The 8,802-nt window shown below is 39.2% G+C and overlaps 1 pseudogene across 1 annotated transcript; it reads left to right on the top strand.

Annotated features, from left to right (window-relative positions):
• The first annotated feature begins 5,582 nt into the window (after positions 1–5,582).
• On the top strand, positions 5,583–6,949 carry LOC311601286 (NADH dehydrogenase [ubiquinone] 1 alpha subcomplex assembly factor 4-like; annotated as a pseudogene). Its single transcript has 2 exons — positions 5,583–5,798; positions 6,064–6,949. The product of its transcript is annotated as an NADH dehydrogenase [ubiquinone] 1 alpha subcomplex assembly factor 4-like (transcript).
• Positions 6,950–8,802: the final 1,853 nt, after the last annotated feature.

Genomic DNA, 8,802 nt, shown 5'->3' with positions numbered 1-8,802 from the left:
GTCCCCATGACAATTGCCCACTGAGGCAGCATACTGACCTACTTCCCCGCTGAGAACACCGGCGGTTTGCATGAAAATGGCCCCCATGGCTCATATTTTTAAATGCTTGGTCCCTAGTTGGTGAAGCTCTTTTGGGAAGGATAAGCCTTTTAGATGGGGTAAGTCACTGGGGGGTGCGCTTCGAAGTCTCAAAAGCCCTCATGAGGCCCAATCTCTCTCTCTCTCTCTCTCTCTCTCTCTCTCTCTCTCTCTCTCTCTCTCTCTCTCTCTCTGTCCTCTCTGGCTCTCTCAGCTACTGCTTCAGCAACATGCCTGCCTGCCAGCTGCCTTGCTTCTGGCCATGATGACCATGGACTCACCTCTTGAAACTATAAGCAAACTTCCAATTCAATGCTTTCTTGCCTAAGAGTTACCTTAGTCATGGTGTCTCTTCAGAGCAACAGGATAGTGACTAAGACAAACGCTGACAGAGAGGTGTAAAAGGGGGCATTAAAAAAAAACATGACAATTAGCCAGCTCTGAGCCAAAAGGGGAACTGCAGAAGCTCCTGGAATCTAACTAATGAATTAATTCACTAAGTAAATGCATAGCAGATGGTACTTTTTCTAGCAAGAAAACTAAGAGAAAATAGATTTATTGACACATTAAGAATTTAAATCAGATTCTTAAGAACATTTTCCCAAGATATTCTGGCACACATCACCACCTTTTGAAGCAACAATTCCAAAAAGTTGTACTAAAATAAATATATAAATTAATTCATTATTTCTGAAAATATGTATTAATATATTAAATGCAAGACACACACTAGAGAAACAGAAAGTGGAAGAAAAAAATGTTCCCTTAACAAGTTTACCACATACTAGAAGTTGGAGAGTCACAGACGAGAAGGAATATAGAAGTTACATTGGATTTTCAAAGGTAGAGGCCCATGAGAGCAGTAGGCAATCCAGGAAAGGCTTCATAGCAGCACCCATGAACATTAAAGAGGTTTGATTGTATCAACAGAAAGGATGCACAAATCCATCAGAGATGCAAACTGGGACTGGAGAGATGACTTGCTGTTCTTGCAAAGGACCCAGGTTTGGTTCCCAGCACCAGGAGATATGACACACTCTTCTTTTCCCCATGGGCTCCTTCACACATATACCACACATAAAATCATTCAAACAAACAAACGTACAAATGGATAGACAGACAAGTAGGCACACAGACAGACTGACAGATAAACAAGTAAATATATCAATCTTAAACACAACAAATGCCTGAGAGCAGTAGAATTTCTCATAGAGTTTAAGTGGCCACACTTGCACTATCATTATTATTATTATTATTATTATTATTATTATTATTATTACCTACTTCAGGTTTTTTTTCATATTTTTTTGCTTTCTTGTGGGTCTGGAGATTAAAGCCCCGGCCTTTTGCAAATTAAAGCAAGCACTGTAGCACTAAGCTCTGTCCCTCGTCCAGAGGCTCACCTTAGAATATTTGAAGAAAGGGTAATCTCTATAGACTGTGAACTAAATTATCTCATGTGAATTTTCCTCCTTTGTTTATGTATTTTGCCAAAAATCAGCATCCGGAGCAATTTTGCATGATATATAGTGGTATAGCTCTTGCTGGTAAAGGTAGAGTAGAAAAGAAAAGTCTTTTGTAATTATATATGGATTTTTAATTTTTAGTATACATTAGTTCAAGTGAAGCTCACAGATTAGGCTACGCTGTGCTTCACCAATTCTGGTCCCAGAGAGAACTTATCTTCACTGGAAGGTTCCTCTGAAAAATATCTAGGTGTATGCAAATAAAGGAACAAATCAATAGGGAGCCAGAGAGATGGCTGAGAAGTCAAGAGTACATATTATTCTTGCAGATGACCCAGGTTCAGTTCCCAGCACCTAGGTCAGGTTATAATTACCTGTAACTGCACCTACACACTCTTGTAGCCTCTGCAGGCACTGCACTCAGGTTCATAAATCCACACACAGACACGCTATGTGCAAGTAATTAATAGCAAAAATAAAATGTTTTTAAAGAAAACAAATAATAAATAAATAAAGTCACCTTTGTTTTAAAAAAAAAAAACCCTGAGGTTTCCAGATAAGCCCGTTTTGTACCATCCTGGATTTGAGTAGCCGTGCTTGGTGAGCCCAAAGGGGAGTGGCTGTGGAATTTTGAGCATAGAGATCGCGTATCTTACATGAATCCCATATAGTTGTTCCTCTGGCTGTCATCACTAGGTAACCTTTACTGTCATTGCCTCTGCGCAAATGAGAAACCCAAAGATATGGTGTAAACTCTCTTCCCAGCAGGGTTTATGTCAGGAGGATTAAGATGCCAACTGGTTTGCCACCCTCATGGAATTACTGATCCCAGTGGCCCAGAATGGACTCTGAAATTATTTTTAAGCCAAGTAGTTGAGAAGTAGTCATCACCTAGAATTTAAGATGTGTCTTTCTTGGTTTCATAACACAAGCATTTGCTCAGAGACCATGTAACATAGCTACCCTTAGGTGTAATATGTAAGAAAACCATGATGCTTTGTAAAAGTTGCTTGTATTGTCATCTATGAGCACTGACCATCTTGAGCTTTTGTCTCCTTCTTTTGGTCTCCAAAATGAAGTTGCTTCAGAAAGTCTTTGGCACAAGCAGGTGTGGTCTGACCTTATCTGGATACTCCCTCACTAATCAGGATCCATCATGGGTTTTCTCCCTGCATGAATAAGAAAGATACACAATGTTTTCCAACTTAGGAAAAAAAAACCCAAATCAATGCTTTTTAGTTGAAGGTCCCCACTGCTTTTTTTCTGGTGTCTTGGTTCCTGTGAACTCCAATACTTCATGACATTCTCATCACTTGACCGAGAGCTTGATCTGATAGACCAAAGTAACTCCATTTTGCTTAAAACTTTCATTGCTATAAAGATCATACTGAATGAGTTAACCCAGGAGCAGAAAGACTCATTTATAATTGGGCACTAGCCCAAAAGGCATGTCCCATTAAAGTCTTCACTTACCAGGAGACTGGGATAGATGTGAGGACATCCTACTGGAACTCTAGGTAAGAGAAATATAGGAGATGGAGAAATAGAGGGACCCAGAGGGTCCTAGAAACCTACAAGAAGAACATTGTGATGGGTAGATTGGGACCCAGGGGTGTCTGCTCAAACTACTGCACAAACAAAGGACAACACAAGGAGTAAACACTGAACCCCTACTCTGACTTACCCAATGGACAGGACATTCTGCACAGTTATGTGGAGAGCGGGCACTGACTCTGATATGAACTCTGGTGCCCCATATTTGACCACCTGTCCTTGGTGGGGAAGCCTGATGCCACTCAAAGAAAGAATAAGTAGATGAGATGAGACTTGACCATATAGTGGGGGAGGAGGTTCCCCTTGGTCATAGACCTAGGGGAGGGGAATAGGGTAAAAATGGAGGGAGGGAAAGAATGGAAGGATACAAATGATGGGATAACAATTTAGTTGTAATCTGAATAAACTAAATAAATAAATAAATAAATAAAAGACGCAAAAAATCATTTCTATATTTGGGTGACCTACTCTTGAACTCCAGATCTAGAAAAACCCACAAAGATACACTTGGCACAGAGCTATAGAATGTCCAATAGTCTGGAAACAGGAAAGTACTAAAAGTTCTGATGCTTCCCCAGATCTCTCAAGAGTTATTCCTTAGAAGGTAATTATTCCTGGTTTGATACTGGACTTGTACCGGATGAATATCAATTAGTTTAAGAGATAATCAATAGGATGCTTGATAAGCTAGAAACCCACTTACCGGCTTTTTTGCTCACTACAATTTATAAAAAAGTTCTTTCCTACTTGTACTCAGGGCTCACACCTGATCCACTGTGTCAGTGATAGTGTGGGCCCAGCTGAAGCTGAAAAACTTGAAAGACCCTTGTGTGTTTGCGTCCATATCGGCTCCTGGTGTTTATTGGGGCTTCATTTAAGCCTGACACAACAGATCCTCCTGCTATATCCTCCAGACTCACAGCTGTTGCCTTCCTGAGTGCTCAGTCTCCCTGACTCATTTTTTCAAAGCACCGCAATTCTCTTTATAAAGAAACAGTTCACCAGGTTCCTAAAGGTCCTATCTTCACCGTGGGCCTGCTTTACTCACAGTAGCTTAAAGGAAGACTCCATGGTAAACTTTTCCAACGTTTTCTTCTCCTTGTACGTGGTTCTGATACTTCTCTGGACACTTGCCTTAATTCTATGGATGTGGATGTGTGTCCTTTATTATCAACCCCAACCAGCTATGTTGGTGCTACCAACACCATGTTTATATGCAAAATCCACATCATCCAGCAGCTTCATTCTTGGGCGTATAAACAACTTGTTTTATATGGATTTGTATTCACTTTTTAGACATGATATTAACGAGTGTCCTTTCAGCTGCTGAGCAAGCATTTGTAGCTTTTACATCGGCAGAATGGGCCAAAAAACTTATGTTGTGACCCATTTTGAAAATAAAGTATTGGCACTGAAGAGATGGCTTAGAGGTTAAGAGCACCTCCTGCTCTTCCAGAGGTCCTGAGTTCAATTCCCAGCAACCACATGGTGGCTCACAACCATCTATAATGTTATTTGATGCCCTCCTTGGCAGATAAAGCACTCAAATACAATAAATATATATTTTTTAAAAAGAATGAAAATAAAGTATCTTGAAATAAAAATTTTTCTAAAAAGAATGAAAGCAGAAACCCCAAAAGACCTACACACATTTATGTCTATAGTGGTACTATCAAGCCAAATATCTAACAAAATATGCCCCCAGACAATGGAATGTATGTTTTCCATTATAAAAAATGGCATCCTGGGGCTGGAGAGATGGCTCAGTGTTTAAGAGTTCCGACTGCTCTTCCAAAGGTCCTGAGTTCAATTTCCAGCAACAGCATGGTGGCTCACAGCCATCTATAATGAGATCTGGTGCCTTCTTCTGGCCTGCAAGTGTACATGCAGGCAGAATAGTGTATATGTAATAAATAAATAAATCTTCATTAAAATCAATCAATCAATAAATAAATAAATAACATTCTGATACGTGTTACAGTGTGGATGAACCTTAAAGACATGTTACCAAAAATAAGCCAAACACAAAAGGACAAAAAAAAAGGTATGGTTCTACTTAGACAAATATTTAGAACAGGCAAATTCAGAGAAGTAGTAAGTAAAGCAGAAGTGCCAGCAGCTAAGGCTGGAAAAGGAGCTGTTTAGCATGTACCGGGTTTATGATGGCTATAATGGGAAAGTTCCGAGTATAGATAAGGGTGACTGGTAGTCGGCATTGTGGATGCATTTTTGCCAATGAATTGTACGTTTACAAATCGTTAAAGTGGTAGACACTGTGATGCATGTTTTTACTATAATTTTTTAAACTATTTTTTTCTATTACCAGCACCATATAAGTCACTGTGAATAGGCTTTCTGCCTTCAGTTCTCTCTGCTCGCTTTTCCTCCAGTATATCTATGGACAAAGATGGCCCCTAAAAGTGGTGAGATATGAAAACAGATGAACTTACATAAGGAGAGTACCAGCTGCATACCTTACCAGGCATGCTCTTTGTGCACAGAGGCCTCCCACGCCAGCTCTTCGACACGTGCGTGGTGCACCAAGGGCATCATGATGTAGAGATGTGGGTGGGCTTGTGTGACTGTGCCTTCACGAACTTTAACTTGGAGAGCCAAGCAAAGCGGGAGATCAGCAAGATAAAGCCCTCCAAGCTCCCAAGCACTCTTCCACCCGTAGCCTCCTGCCCGAGTAGCTGAGTCGTGGCTGCGGCCCTTCCTAGTCCTCCAGTGACATTAAGGTTGTTGCTGGGCAGGCCCCCGGTGGTGGTGGCGGCTCAAATCCTGGAGTTCAAGGGAACGTGGGCTCTCCAGGGGTCTGCACAGGGTGCATGCAGAACCTCACCCTCGTGTTTGCCCCTAGCTATCCAGAAGATTGTGTTTTAACATTGTCATACATATTTAAGATTTTTGGAGAAACTATCTTTTTAAGAAAACAAACTATTATGACCTCTTTTTGTTTCCTTAGAGCATCCAGAAATCAAAGAAGAAATTTCTAGAAAAGATAACAAGCTGTTGCCATTACTAAAAGATGTATATGTCAATTCCAAAGATCCAGTGCCTTCCTTGCTGGTAATAGATACTGAACCACAACAAGAGCCAAAGAAATTCAGATTGCCACTTTAATAAAAATATCATGGACATTCCCAAAGGCAAGATTACTGTTGTAGAAGCATTGACCCTTCTCAGTAACCATAAACTTTCCCCAGGAAAAATGGACTGCTGAGAAAATCCAAGAATACCATTTAGAATTGAAGGATGTGAATTCCCTTCTCAAATATTTTGTTACTTTTGAAGTCAAAATCTTACCTCTAAGGACAGGAAAGCAATACAATCAAAATGAAGAAATCACAAAACAACCTCCTTGTGTACTCCCAAGCCTGTGTCTTTGTTTTTAGTGTATTAAATTATACAGGTTACTGTGAGTTGAAGGTCCCTACTTTGAGAGCTCTTTGACCTCTTCAGGATTGTTCATATAAGGTTGTGTTGCTTTTTTATTTGTTTGTTTGTTTGTTTGTTTTAAAATCTTAAGTATGTATAGTTCCTGGGTATATGTCAGCATGGCTAATCACATGTATAAATTTATTACAAATGAGAGAAGTAATGTGTCATTTTAGACACATCAGCTTTCACGTTGATCATGTTGGCCCAAGTCATTCAATATTAAGTTTCCCTTTCCAGTTTAGGATGGTGTGCTACTTGTAGGAGACACTGAAAGCTAGAGCCCTCCCAACTCAGGTAAGACTGCATTTTGTTAGGGAAAGCGATGCTCAGCAGGAAGACGTAGTGACTGTATCTCCCAAGTGAAGAAAGAGGAAGCTGAATACAAAAGTAGAAAAATACACATTACCCCTCTGGAGAATAAAAATTCAAGAGAATTTGTTTTTTTATGTTTTGAATTAGTTTTAAATATGAAATAACTTTTACAAGAATTAGTGGTATCTGTAACATGCTATTTCTTTTGACAAATAAAAATAGGTAACTTCAAAAGCTTTTCGAGAAACAGGCAGTACTTACAACCATTTAGATAAATAATTTCCTCTAGTTTAGGAATGAGAGAAAAATGTAATGAAATGCTAAAAATAAATGGATCCAAATTTGATGATCAAATGTTTATATGTGTTTTCATTCTAGGAGAAAAAATGCCTAGTAAAAGTATAATATAGCTGGGCAGTGGTGGCACACACCTTTAATCCCAGCACTTGGGAGAAAGAGGCAGGTGGATCTCTGTGAGTTCAAGACCAGCCTGGTCTAAAAAGTGAGTCCAGGACAGCCAAGGCTACACAGAGAAACCCTGTCTCAAAAAACAACAAAACAAAACAAAGCAAAAGTATAATATAAATCCCCAGCAGAGGCAGGCAGCTCTCTTGAGTTTAAGTCCAGTCTGGTATACCAAGCAAGTCCAGGACAGCCAAGGCTACACAGAGAAACCGTTTCTCAAAAAACAAAACAAAAACAAAAACTCAAAAAAAATCCCTGAAGGGACCTGGGAAATTCCTGATTCATTCACTTAAAGGAGCATAGAACACTCCAGTAATAAGAACTCAGAGGCGGTGATAGGAGTATGTGGGTTCCTGCCTGTATTGTTTGACCTCTCTGGAATTGAATTTCTTTAAAAGTATAATGCTGCCTTGTGTAAATTCCAGGACAATGGTGAAGATAAATGACAAAGGACCAAGCAAATACAAATTCCTGCAGTTAAAATAGATGTATATAAAGAACAGATGACTGAATTGTCTGTAGTTTATGATGATATAAGGAGGCCAAAATTTAGATTTTCAAGGTTCTACTAGTATTTTTATTATGCCAAAAAGAAACATTTCAAAAGAGTGGAACGGAGCTGGGGGATTGGGGTTGTCCATATTCTTTCAAGGGAACACAGACATATTTCCCTCAAGACTCCACTGGAAATGATGTAGAAGATGAGAAGAGTTCAGCAAGGTGATGGACTGGGCAAGACAAGAAATGAATGGAAAGTTTGCAAGCTTTTTCCATATCTAATTCTAGTGAATAAGCTGTAGTTAAGTTATTTGTGGTTCAATACAGAAGTTTAAGAGAACATGTTAATTCTAATCAGTGCAAAATTATATTTGAAAACTCAGTCAAAGCCATCTTCCTTTATTTCAAGAGGAATACCTGAATCACTAGTACCGCTATTTTTGACTCATTTCCTGTGAAGTTAGATAGATATAAATATGGTTTCTATTATGTGGTATCACACAATAAAATATTTTAATTTTTTTCTTTAAAAAGAGAGTTTACCGGTTCATTCAGAGTCTATACAGCTGCACTGCAGAAAGACAGACACAATTACCAGGTGTCTTAGTTTCTTTTTCTATTGACTTGATAATATAACCTGATTTTTAAAATATTTGTTTATTAATTATATATACAGTGCTCTGCCTACATGTACACCAGAAGAGGGCATCAGATTGCATTATAGATGCTTGTGAGCCACCATGTGGTTGTTGGGAATTGAACTCAGGACCTTTGGAAGAGCTGACAGTGCTCTTAACCTCTAGGCCATCTCTCTAGCCCCCAAAATAACCAGATTTTTTTTTAAAAATTAAGGGGCGAGAGGTTTTCCTTTAGCTCATAAGTCCAGGTTAGAGCCTGTCAGTGAAAGGAAGTCAAGATGGCAGAACTTGAAGCAGAAGAGAAAGTATGAATACATACACACTTACACTAAGTTCATCTTTTTTATATA

This window comes from Acomys minous, assembly GCF_964271855.1.
Source record: "Acomys minous genome assembly, chromosome: 7".
NCBI classification, from domain to species: domain Eukaryota; kingdom Metazoa; phylum Chordata; class Mammalia; order Rodentia; family Muridae; genus Acomys; species Acomys minous.
Note: the sequence above shows the minus strand (reverse complement) of the source record. Positions and strands in the feature narration are given on the sequence as shown.